Source organism: Aquarana catesbeiana, linkage group LG05 (genome assembly GCF_042186555.1).
Source record: "Aquarana catesbeiana isolate 2022-GZ linkage group LG05, ASM4218655v1, whole genome shotgun sequence".
NCBI classification, from domain to species: Eukaryota; Metazoa; Chordata; class Amphibia; order Anura; family Ranidae; genus Aquarana; species Aquarana catesbeiana.
The window spans coordinates 338192657-338206827 of NC_133328.1; positions in this window are offsets into that span (position 1 = coordinate 338192657).

A 14171-nucleotide genomic window follows, 5' to 3' on the forward strand; every position below is an offset into this window, starting at 1 on the left:
TTACCAGAACTCTTGGCTGTGTTTTTTATGAACTTTGTACTTACACTCAGCCAGTTACCTTTTGTTCATTTAATAAATGATTTATAAGTGTGCACTTCGATTGTGTCCACTTTTATTTTTGCATACATTATCCATTCACTTGGAGGCTTTCCGTCTATGCTGCCGGACTGATTCATCATCCTTACCCTGTGTGAGGTAAATAAGCGTGTTTGACCATTTGTTCATTCAAGTGGTCCATCTGATCCGGTAAGAGTGCATATTACTGACGGTGGAGGATTTGTCACTCTGAATTATTGAATATCAGCTGAAGATCCTCTGATATCATGTGGTGGCTTCTACTCTATATTCTAATATTCTATATTGTTTTAAGTGTATGGATTTATTTTTGCGCTGCACCATTTTACATATTCTATAATCTCATTAGAATCAAAGCAGGAGACGAATAGAAGACTGCATTCAATACTTGTAGGGAGCATTATGAGTGTTGCGTGGTGCCATTTGGCCTTTGCAATGCCCCCGCTGTATTCCAGGAGTTTGTAAACAACATTTTCAGAGACCTTCCCGACACTTTTGTTGTATACTATACTTGGACGATATAATCATTCACTCTAAGGCTATACAGCATCATCGTTGTCATGTACGCACTGTTCTCCAATGTTTAAGGCAGTGGTTCTCAACTCCTGTCCTCAGGACCCACTAACAGGCCAGGTTTGCAAGATAACAGAAATACATAACAGGTGATATAATTTGCTGCTCGGTGATTGCAGTATTCTAGTCTGCATCTCCCCAAGGTAATACTTAAAACCTGACCTGTTAGTGGGTCCTGAAGACAGGAGTTGAGAACCACTGGTTTAAGGGATCATGGGTTGTATGCCAAACTTTCCAAGTGCTCCTTTGAACTACCTGAAATACCCTTCCTGGGTTACATAATTTCATGCGAAGGACTCCAGATGGATTCCAAGAAGCTTGGTGCCATCTTACTATGGCCCAGACATACCACTTTAAAAGAAGTTCAGCATTTCATTGGGTTCTGTAACTATTATGGGAAATTTATCAAGGATTTTTCCAAGATTATGGCTCCCATCACTGCTCTCACTAAGAAAGGGCTCAACTGCTCTTTTTGGCCTCCGGAAGCACTGGAGGCGTTCAATCATCTAAAGTGTGCCTTCTGCTCTGCTCCTGTACTTCGCCATCCTCAGCCATCTGCTCAATTTTTCTTGGAGGTTGATGCCCCTGAAGTAGGTGCTGGAGCAGTGTTATCTCAACGATAACCTACTTCCAACAAACTTCATCAGGTCGCCTTCTTCTCCAAGAAATTCTCTGTCACGGAACAAAACTACAAACTAGGGAATAGAGAGCTTTCGGCTATAAAGCTAGCATTCTCTGAATGGAGACATTTTTATGTAGAAGCTACAGAAAAAAGTTGTGGTTCCGACTGACCATAAGAACCTGACCTACTTGGAGAAAGCCCAAAGACTGAATTCCAGACAAGTCCGCTGGGCACTTTTTTCTCCCGGTTCAACTTTGTAGTAACGTACATTCCTGGCCCTGTCTCGGGAATTCCCTTGTGAGAATCTGCAAATTCCTCCAGATCATATTGTTCCTCCTGAACAAATTGTTGCTCAACTGAATACTACTCTACAAAGGAACTTGTTGGCTGCACAATCTCGGCCACCTTCTAATCTCTCAGTTCTGCCCAATATCTTGTTTGTTCCCCTAGAACTGCAGAAAGAAGTTTTACAATGGGACCATGGGCAAAAGTTATCCGGACACACTGGTATCAATCAAACCTTCCTAAGCTTGAAGTCCCTGGTTTGGTGGCCTACTCTAAAAAGGGATGTTTATAGCCTTTGTTAGAGCTTGTTCAGTTTGTGTGGCCATCAACATACATCATTCTGTTTCACAAGGTCTACTATAACCGATACCTGTTCCCTGTTCCCGAGGACTTGCACACCTCCATTGGAAATACTGTCATTTGGGTGGTAGACCAATTTTCTAGCCCACTTCATTCCTATGCCTGCACTACCTTCTGCCCCCAGCTTGGCTCTATCCTTTATTGAGAATGTCATCAGTTTTCATGGCATTCCAGTCACTATTGTTAGCGACAGAGGCCCTCAATTCATATCCTCATTCTGGAAGGCCATTTCCAAACATCTGGGGATCAAGAATTCCCTGTCCTCAGGATACCACCCCCAATCTAATGGCCAGACAGAAAGAGTCAATCAAGATTTGAAGATTTACCTACGAGCTTGTATTAATGCTGAACATGACAACTGGAGTGAGATGTTACCTCTAGCTGAATTAGCACACAATTCGCAATGGCATTCTTCTCTTAGATGTTCCCCTTTCCAAGCTGCCTTTGAGTATCAACCCAGAGTTCTTCCCTTCCAGTCCTCTCTGGTAGAGGTACCTGCAGCAGCCAACATGATGCAAAGATTAATGAAACACTGGAACAACATAAGAGGTTCTGCTGCAGTCTGTACGCAGATACAAGGGGTTTGCGGACCATCGCAGAAAACCTGCACCCCGCTTTCATCTTTATCAGCTGATATGGTTGTCCACTAGGAACAATAAGCTGCAGCAACCCTCTCCCAAATTAGGCCCTAGATTTATAGGACCTTTTCGTATCCTAAAGCAAGTCAATCCGGGGGCTTATAAACTTCGCTTGCCCCCTCACCTTCGAATTCCCAATACATTTCATGTATCCTTGCTTAAACCCTTTTTCAAGAATAGGATCTCTCTACCCTCTAGACGTCCCTCTCCAGTCTCTGTTAGTAACTATCAAGAATATGAAGTTAGTAAAATTCTGGATTCCTGACATAGGAATAGACAATTGCAATATCTAGTGGACTGGAAGAGCTAGTCCATTGCAGAAAGGACTCGGGTGCATGTTCATGATGTTCATGCCTCACGGCTGGTCAAGTCCTTCCATGATAGGCACCCATCCAAACCCAAATAGGTCAGGAGGCATCTTTGTGCTGACTCTGCCTGTTCCCGACCTTGCCTCTTGGACTACTCCTTTGGATTAATACTGATTGTGGTTTCTGACTCTGCCTGTTCCCGACACCCTTTCCTGGTATACCCCGTGGACTGCTGCCTTGGTTTGCTGACTTCACTTTCTATTAACTGTGAGTTACTTGTTTGGTATTCCTTGATCTAGCCTGTTTGCACTTCCTATTGTGGCCCCATATTTCTGGTTGCAGGATCTCAACCGCCCTTCCACCTGATACTGGGATGAGAGGACTACCGGTCAGGAAACCGCAGGGATGTTTAGAGTCTCCTGGCAGACCTGACAGGTGTATGGTGTTGAGCAGGGTGTGTTTATGTGTTCAGTCAGTTCTCATAGATTCTAACAAACCTCCAACATCCCACCTCCTGGGGTCCGAAGGTGCACATGCAGGGACACGTTTACACAGATGGCAAACCTAAAAGTATTAAAATACGATATAACATTATTTGGTGGTGCATAATAAGGTTGATTTATTTAAATCAAATAGGCCGTTCACTTGCTAGTGAAATTTTCCTTAGCTTAGTGAATGTGGTGAAAATTCACTTTTCAAAGAATACTGAATCACATGCAAAGAAAAAAAAAGCTGTATTTTTTTGCTTGCACATGATTGGATGATAAAGTCAGCAGAGCATCACCTCAATCACTAAGCTAAGGGAAAATACAGTTGTAAAGTGAATAGCCTATTTCCCTGTAGTAAATCAACACTTATGCCTCCATAAACACACACAATTAACAAGTCAAATGAATATGTCTCACAGAAGGCTAACACTTTGTTTCTTAAAAATAAAAAGCAATCAGACAATTGCCATTTGAGTAAGTGCCAGTCTGAATAAGTGTCATGCAGTTTAGCACTGATCTCATCATCTTCTTGTCAGCTTCTAATCTTTTCTCTCTTGCCTCAGCTGATGTAGAGATGGGCCAAACACCTCCTGATTCGGTAAGCACTAGAACGTTCGAACATTACAAAAGTTCAGAGCTGAACAACAAACCACATTAGCCTCCCTGACGGTATTCTCCGGGTTACATTTCAGTACCATTAGCGGTAACCACAAGCCACACTCTGGATTGCATTGCAGAATCCTGGTGCAGTGTACTTACCTTGTCACCAGGATCCTGCGATGTCCCCCCCCGCTGTGTCCTCCGCCCGATGCTCTGTGTGCCGGGCTCTGTTCCCTGCGAGAGTCACGATGCATGGGAGCGGAGCCTGGCGGCAAATTCAAAAAGTACATAACACATACAGTACACTGTAATCTTACAGATTACATTACTGTATGAAATCATTTCAGCTATCTTTTGTCTCTAGTGCTTTGTCCAGTGCCCTTCATGCAGTTTTATAGTGTATATACTGTTCTTTCTGCCTGGAAACTTGAGATTGTCCATGGCAACCAAAAAGTGTCCCTTTACGCCAAAAGCGGTTTTAGACCAGCTAGAAAACAGTGATAGTAAATTGGAACATTTTATTATTATTTGTTATAATTATTTACAGTTATTTATTATATTATAATTTATGATTTCATGTTTCAAATTTTATCATACCTGGGATGTCTACTAGACTCTTGTTTGGACAAATTTACATGTGTTATTACTAAGAATTACAGTCCTACAATATAAAACACCAAATTTCTATGGAAAACGATGTACCACTTTGAGATGCAAAAATCTGACATAATCATTCCACCAGGGTGGTTAAAGTCTATGGGACCCAAACTGGAAAAATCAAAAGTGCCCATTTTGAAGGCTTTTATGCAATTTATTGGGCATACAAAGGGTATGGGGGTCTGAGTACTGCCCTGGGAGACATGAATCAATGCAAAAAAAAGTTTTAAAAAAGATCACATTTTTAAATGAGCAGTGATTTATTGATGCTTAAAGTGAAACAATAAAAATGAAAAATTCCTTTAAATATAGTGCCTGGGGGTTCCCTTAGTCTGCCTCCAAAATAGCACATATGTACCGTGTATAGAACCTACTGCAGCAAAAATGAAATTTGCAAAGAAAAGAAAATAATTTTCCCAGCAAGCTTTCTTTATTTTGTAAACAATGGCTTGGGGAGCCAGACTAGACCACAATGTAGTACACTCAGAACAAGATCAGAATTTTTGGATAAATTCTGGTGTCTATTTTGCATACTTTGGATAGAAGTACCAGGTGCGGAAAAATTGGGCTTTGGGTGTTGGTGGTGCTTTCACACCATAACACTTTAGAGGTAGGGATGAGCCGAACACACCCCCCGTTCAGTTCACACCAGAACATGTGAACAGGCAAAAAATTTGGCAGAACACCCGAACACCATTAGAGTCTATGGGACACGAACATGAAAAAATAAAGTTCTCATTTTAAAGGCTTATATGCAAGTTATTGTCATAAAAAGTGTTTGGGGACCCAGGTCCTGCCCCAGGGGACATGTATCAATGCAATTTTTTTTAAAAACGGCTGTTTTTTCGGGAGCAATGATTTTTTTTTAATGCTTAAAGTGAAACAATAAAAATGAAATATTCCTTTAAATATTGTGCCTGGGTGGTGTCTATAATATGCCTGCAAAGTGGCTCATTATCGGAATCTGGATCCCCCTTTTAACAAGGAGACCCCCCAGATCCCGGCCCCTCCCCCTATGTGAATTGGTAATGGGGTACATTGTACCCCTACCATTTCACAAAAAAGTGTCATGAATGGTAAAAAAAAAAAGAGACAGCTTGGGACAAGTCCTTTATTAAAAAATAAAAAAATAAAAATGTCCCATGATGTAGATTCACGCCGCCCGATGGACCGAAAAAGAAAATTTAAAAAAGCTGCAACTGTTCTGCTCCCACCGACTGATGCTTCTTCTCTGTGACAGTTCTTATATAGCTGAGGGTGGGGTCACCCAGTGACTTAAATGGGTGACCCTGCACCCTCTGATGCTACGGGGGCTTCCCTGTGGCTTCCCCGTGGCGTCAGAGGGGGGCGTGGTTGCCCGTTTATGTCAACGGGTGGCCCCACCCTCAGCTGTATAAGAACTGTCACAGTGAAAAAGCATCATTTGGCGGGAGCCTCCCATGGAAGTGGAACGGTTGTTGCTTTTTTTTTTCTTTTTCGGTCCATCGGGCGGTGTGAATTTACATCGCGGACCATTTTTATTTTTTTAATTTTTAATAAAGGACTTGCCCCAGGCTGTCTCTTGTCTTTTTTACCATTGTGACACTTTTTTGTGAAATGGTAGGGATACAGTGTACACTATTACCAATTCACATAGGGGGAGGGGCTGGGATCTGGGGGTCTCCATGTTAAAGGGGGGCTTCCAGATTCCGATAAGCCCCCTGCCCCCATACCCCCACAACCACCAGGCAAGGGTTGTGGGGATGAGGCCCTTGTCCCCACAACATGGAGACAAGGTGCTTTGGGGTCAGACCCCAAAGCCCCCTTCCCATGTTGAGGGCATGTGGCCTGGTACAGTTCAGGGCCTGCCAGGTTGCGTGCTTGGATAAGGGTCTGATATGGATTTTGGGGGGACTCCTAAGCCATTTTTTTTTACATTTGGCGCAGGATTCCCCTTAATTTCCATATCAGACCTGAAGGGCCTGGTATGGATTTTAGGGGGACCCCCATGCAATTTTTTTTTCAATTTTGGTTCGGGGTCCCCCTTAATATTCACACAAGACCCAAAGGGCCTGGAAATGGACTGGAGGGGGACCCATGTTCTTTTTTCAATGAGTTTTATCTATATTGCCAAGACCCAACAATTAATTACAGCCGTGATCAGTTTTAAATGACAATTTTTCCTTTAGAAATGTAATTTTGCTGTGGTACTGTTCTAAACACGGGAAAAATGCGCCACTTTACAAGCATACTATAGACCTCCAGTCACGATATTTAAAGGTATATATCATTTTTATTGTTTCACTTTAAGCATTAAAAAAATCACTGCTCCCAAAAAAACGAATTTGCCACGAACACCGTATATTGTTCGCTGTTCGGCGAACACCCAATGTTCGAGACGAACTTACGTTCGACTCGAACATCGGGCTCATGCCTGTTTAGAGGTACTGTTAATAAAAGCACTAATTGTCCTTGCTTTAAAAATTCTAATTATAAGCACTTTCCAAACAGGTGCAGAAAAATTGGTCCTTGGGTGTCTTCCAGATAAAATGAACACCCACAAAGTTAGACAGGCTTGCAGAGGTTCCACATCCCAAAAACACTTAATCGGCATCTAGGGCTTGATAGCTGCTGGTAATTAGGGATGAGCTTCATGTTCGAGTCGCCAAATTACGAACGTTATGGGCCATTCTAACCAAATTCGAGTGGCGCGTCATGGCCCATAATTCACTGCGGCATCGCAGTGCAGTTCTGGCTGATGATTGGCCAAGTATGCATTATGACCCGCATGCTTGGCCAATCACAGCGCCGTGTGTACAGAGAGCCATAATTGGGCAAAGCCCGGGAGGCTTTGGCCAATTATGGCTCAGGGGGTTTAGTACATGCCCCACACTATATAAGGCCGCCTGCATGGTGGCCTTGCGTAGTGTGTTGCGGCAGAGAGAGATAGATAGACAGAGAGACAGTGTCATTTGATTTAAGTTAGAGACTGCACTTACAGTCCATTGTGTATATATATATATATATGCATCCCAGGTGTTGTGTGTATATATATATATATATATATATATATATATATATATATATATATATATATATACAGTACACTGTATTCAGTTTAGCTAGATCTGTTCCTGTCATTCTCTTCCTAATATACTGACAGGCAGGCAAGTGTATTTACAGTATTTCCGGTTAGTGTATTGTGTAACCCTGCACAGTTGCACCTACAGTATAGCTACCTGAAGCCAAGTGCTTGTGCGCTTCTTCTGGTCCTCTTGAAGTATTTCCAGTTAGTGTACTGTGTACCCTGCACAGTTGCACCTACAGTATAGCTACCTGAAGACAAGTGCTTGTGTGCTTCGTCTGGTCCTATTAATAGCACAGGCAGGCTCTTGAAGTATTTACAGTTAGTGTACTACCCTGCACAGTTGCACCTACAGTATAGCTACCTGAAGACAAGTGCTTGTGTGCTTCTTCTGATCCTATTAATAGCACAGGCAGGCTCTTGAAGTATTTCCAGTTAGTGTACTGTGTAACCTGCACAGTTGCACCTACAGTATAGCTACCTGAAGCCAGGTGCTTGTGTGCTTCTACTGATCCTTTTAATAGCACAGGCAGGCTCTTGAAGTATTTACAGTTAGTGTACTGTGTAACCCTGCACAGTTGCACCTACAGTATAGCTACCTGAAGCCAATGCTTGTGTGCTTCTTCTGATCCTAGTAGCCTCCCTGATGGTAATCCTGAGTGTGGCTCAAGGTTAAATTTCAGTCCCATTAGCGGTAACCCCGAGCCACACTCGGGATTACATTGCAGGATCCTGATGCAGCTTTACTTACCTTGTCCCCAGGATCCTGCGATGTCCACCGCAGTGTCCGTGGGCTGTGTCTCCTCCGAAGCCTTTCTGTGCCAGGCTCCATTCCCTGTGAGTGGCACGATGCACGGGGCGGAGCCTGGCGGCAGATTCAAAAGAATTTAAAAATCATAACACATACAGTACTGTAATCTTACAGATTACAGTACTGTATGAAATTATTTCACATCCCTTTTGTCCCCAGTGCATTGGCCCATGCCCTGCATGCAGTGTTATATAATATATACTGTTCTTTCTGCCTGGAAACTGGAGATTGTCCATAGCAACCAAAAAGTGTCTCTTTATGTCAAAAGTGGCTTTAGATCAGCTAGAAAACAGCTATAGTAAATTAGAACACTTGCAGAATTGAGCGATAGTGAATGTGGGGAAATTTATTTTATTATTATATATATATATATATATATATATTTTAATTATTTATATTTATTTATTATATTTTAATTTATGTTTTTGTGTTTCAAACTTCATCATACCCGGGATATCTACTAGACTCTTGTTTGGACAGATTTAAGTGTGTTATTGTTAAGAATTACAGGCCTACAATATAAAACGCTAAATTTCCATGCAAAATAATTGTACCGCTTTCAGCACCTAAAATCCAAAATAATCATACCGCCAGGGAGGTTAATAGCACAGGCAGGCTCTTGAAGTATTTCCAGTTAGTGTACTGTGTACCCTGCACAGTTGCACCTACAGTATAGCTACCTGAAGACAGGTGCCTGTGTGCTTCTTCTGATCCTATTAATAACACAGGCAGGCTCTTGAAGTAGTTCCAGTTAGTGTACTGTGTAACCTGCACAGTTGCACCTACAGTATAGCTACCTAAAGACAGGTGCTTGTGTGCTTCTTCTGATCCTATTAATAGCACAGGCAGGCTCTTGAAGTATTTACAGTTAGTGTACTGTGTAACCCTGCACAGTTGCACCTACAGTATAGCTACCTGAAGCCAAGTGCTTGTGTGCGTCTTCTGATCCTATTAATAGCATAGGCAGGCTCTTGAAGTATTTCCAATTAGTGTACTGTGTACCCTGCACAGTTGCACCTACAGTATAGCTACCTGAAGACAGGTGCTTGTGTGCTTCTTCTGATCCTATTAATAGCACAGGCAGGCTCTTGAAATATTTCCAGTTAGTGTATTGTGTACCCTGCACAGTTGCACCTACAGTATAGCTTCCTGAAGCCAGGTGCTTGTGTGCTTCTTCTGATCCTGTTAATAGCACAGGCAAGCTCTTGAAGTATTTACAGTTAGTGTACTGTGTAACCCTGCACAGTTGCACCTACAGTATAGCTACCTGAAGCCAAGTGCTTGTGTGCTTCTTCTGATCCTTTTAATAGCACAGGCAGGCTCTTAAATTATTTCCGTTTAGTGTACTGTGTACCCTGCACAGTTGCACCTACAGTATAGCTACCGCAAGACAAGTGCAGGTGTTCTCATACTAATAATACTACAGGCAGGCAGTTGATTCTGCTAGCTGCAGTATAATCTGTATGTATATATATATATATATATATATATATATATATATATATATATATATATATATATATACATCCCAGTTTTGTGCAGCTACATCTCACTGCAGGCCATTAGTATGTCTGGAAGGCCAATAAGGAGAGGCAGACAGTCATAAGCCAATAAAAGAGGGCAAGCAGGCTCTGTGTCTAGAGGCAACAGTGCTGGTCATGGACACGGTGCATCCTCATCAGCACATAGCTGTGGTACAGGATTGGCCTTTTTTTTTGTCAGCTGGCCATGTTGAGCCGCAACATTCGGAAGACTTGGTTGAGTGGATGACCAAGCTATCCTCATCCTCTCTTACCCAGGCTCAGGGTACTTGTCTGGCAAAGCAGCTGCCAATGTGGCCTTGTCCCTCAGCTCAACGGCATCAGTCACTCCTTCCCTAGCCCCACCATGTCCTCCTGAGGAGTCCCTCGAACTGTTTGACCACAGTGTTGGGTACATGCTCCAGGAGGATGCCCAGCATTTTGAAGGCTCCGATGATGGTACTCAGGTAGAGGAAGGCAGTAACGTGAGCCCAGACAGAGGGGGTGCACAAGAAGGACAGCAATCTTGCAGTCATGTTCCCCCTGCTGCAGCATACTGCCAGGTTTGCTCCAGTGATGAGGAGGGAGGGGATGATGAGGTCACTGATTCCATGTGGGTACCTGATAGGAGAGAGGAGGAGGAGGAAGAGGAGGCACATCACCAACAAGGCAGGATGCCCTCCAGGGGCCAGCTTAAGGGCAGCACACTGGCTGCATCACACCGCAGAACTCAGCATGTGCTGGGCGCTGCTGTCTCTGCACGTTATTCCAAAAGTTCTTTGGTGTGGGCCTTTTTTGAGATGAGTGCATCAGATCGCACCCCTGCAATTTGCAACATATGTCTCAAGTGTATCTCGCGAGGCCAAAACATCACCCGCTTTGGCACCACATGCTTGACCAGACACATGTTGACCTGCCATGCAGTAAATTGGCAAGCGTACCTAAAAGACCCACACCAAAGAACAAAGAGGACCTCTCCTTGCTCCTCATCAGCTGGGATCTCCAACCCCACTATACCTTCAGTCCTCTCTGAGACCTGCACTGAGGGGAATGAAGGTGTAGAATTAGGTGTGTCACAGCCAAGTACTTGCGGGCAATATGCTACCGGTACACCAACGTCAGATTGTAGCAGACAAATTTCCCTGCCCCAGCTGCTGCACCTCAGAAAGAAGTTCGCCCCAGCCATCCACACGCCCAGCGGTTGAATGCTAGCTTGGCAAAATTGCTAGCACTTCAACTGTTACCTTTTCAGTTGGTAGACTCTGCCCCCTTCCGTGAGTTTGTGGAATGTGCGGTTCCTCAGTGGCAGGTTCCCAAATGCCACTTTTTCTCATGGAAGGTGATTCCGGCTCTCTACCGGCATGTGGAAGGCAATGTCTTGCTCGCTGGACAGGGTGGTAAGGTCCATATTACCACTGACTCATGGTCCAGCAGGCATGGACAGGGACGTTACCTCAGTTTCACAGCACATTGGGTGACTCTGTTGGCAGCTGGGAAGGATGCAGGACAAGGTGCAGTAGTGTTACTACTACTGGTGATTGTGACACACCTCTCTCCTCCACCCCCTCCTCTTCTTCTTCCTCCATGGCCTCTTCCTGTGCTTTGCCCTCGGAACCAGCGGTGCTCCGTAGGCGTTCAGGGGACTACGCAAGTACGCAGGCCAAAAGATGCCATGCGGTGCTTGAGCTGGTGTGCTTGGGGGATAGGAGCCACACTGGGGCAGAGATTCTGTCAGCTCTGCAGGGGCAGGTTCAGAGGTGGTTGACGCCATGCCACCATGCCAGCTTAACCAGGAATGGTGGTTTGCGACAATGGCACCAACTTCCTCTCCGCCCTCCGGCAGGGACACCTGACCCATGTGCCCTGTTTGGCTTACATCCTTAACTTGGTGGTGCAGTGGCGGTTCTTGGGCAGGTACCTGGGCTTACAGGATGTCCTGAGGCAGGCCAGGAAAGTCTGTGTGCATTTCCGCTGCTCATATAATGCCAGTGCTCAGCTGGCAGATCTCCAAAAGGAATTTAACCTGCCCAAGAACCGCCTAATCTGTGACATGCCCACCAGGTGGAACTCAACGTTGGCCATGCTTCAGCGGCTGCACATGCAGCAGAGGGCCATCAATGAGTACCTGTGCGACTATGGCACCAGGACAGGGTCAGGAGAGCTTGTTTTTTTTCCCCACGCCAGTGGGCCATGATCAGGGATGCATGCACTGTCCTGTCACCATTTGAGGAGGCCTCGAGGATGGTGAGCAGTGACAGTGCATGCATCAGTGACACTGTCCCCCTTGTCTACCTGTTGGAGCACACGCTGCATGGAATAATGAACAGGGCACTTGAGGCAGAACAGTGGCAGGAAGAGGAGGACTTCCTTAACTCTCAAGGCCCCCTTTATCCAGACAGTGTTCCTGCGTGCCCACCAATCACACAGGAAGAGGATGAGGAGGAGGAGGAGGATTGTGTCAGCATGGAGATGGAGCCTGGCACTCAGCATAAGCAGCAGTCTTTAAGGGATCATTTATAGTCCCAAGAAACCCATGGACTTGTACGTGGCTGGGAGGAGGTGGCTGCGGATCATGTCGTCCTTAGTGACCCAGAGGACTCCAGACCGAATGCCTCAGTAAACCTAGGCTGCATGGCCTCCCTGATCCTGCAAAGCCTGCGGAAGGATCCTCATATTTGTGGTATCAAGGAGAGGAATCGTTACTGGCTGGCAACCCTCCTTTATCAACGCTACAAGGATAAGGTTGCGGACCTTATCTTGCTGTCACACAGGGAGCAGAGGATAAAACATCTTCGGGAGGCCTTGCAGAAAGGTCTGTGCAATGCGTTCTCAGAGACTGGGAGGTTACAAACTCCTGTTCCTGGACAACGTGTTGCTGAGGCTTCAGTCAGTCAAAGAAGGAGCGGTGCAGAAGGTGGCGTCTGACCGATGCGTTCAGACAATTTTTTAGTCTGCAGCCCCAAGGTATGATCGGCTCCAGCAACCATCGCCAGCGTCTGTTTTACATGGTGCAGAAATACCTAGGGGCAAGATCTGACTTGGACACCTTTCACACCGAAAATCCTCTGGGTTACTGGGTCTTGAGGATGGATCACTGGCCAGAGCTTGCACAGTATGCAATTGAGCTACTGGCCTGTCCTGCATCCAGTGTTCTTTCGGAACGCACATTCAGTGCTGCTGGAGGCTTTGTAATTGATCACAGGGTGCGTCTGTCCACCGACTCAGTCAATCGACTGACGTTCATAAAAATGAATCAGTCTTGGATCACCACCAGCTACCAAGCACCTGAAGCTGATGTAACAGAATAATTTTTTTTGAAATGTCAGATTCCTTAAAGACTCCCTATGCTAATGCTGAGTGACTATCCTGTTATGCTGAGTGACTATCCCCTTCCTCCTCAGTGATAATGTTGGTAGCTTGTAAGAATATTTTTGGTTCTGGGCACCTCCACCAGTGACTAAGGCCCGATTTTTCTGCCCCTGTTTCCTGTTTAACAGGGGCGTGTAATTACAGTTTTTGATGCAATACTTTGCAGCAGGGCTCATTCCTGTGCTCCAACTAGAGTATCTGTGAGGGGTTGCAGTGTTGTGGCACCAGCACCAGTGCCTAAGGCCCAATTTTTCAGCCCCTGTTTAACCGCTTCAATGCCCAGCCATAGTCAAATGACACCCACAGATGGGATCTGCCATCCTGGGTGGGCATCATATGACACAAACAAAGCCTGGGGAATGCCCAGGAAAAAACAAAGCCTACTTACCACCAGCTCGCAGACAACCAAATTGACCTGTCTAACAGTTCGGGTCAAAAACAGGGGTTTAGTCCGCACGCATTTGCAAATGCATGCGTATGCCACAGAGCCTCGTCACGGCACCCTGATATCTGTGGTCCTAACACTAAAATATGAGTGTCCCCACAGTGGAGGCACATGCATTCTAATGGATAAATGCTGGCAGGTGGACTGAAGGGCAGCCCATCCCTTCTTAAAGGTACAGAAGCACACCAAACACCCAGCAAATAGCACTATGGCTGCAAAGGTGCTGGTGCGTTTCTGGACCAATAGACACACCAAGGTGATCTCAAAAAACTTGCCACTGCCTTCATTTGTAGCTGGCTATCACAGTAAGCGGCTTTGGAGGGCTTCAAACAGATGCAAACAAAGCCTGGGGAATG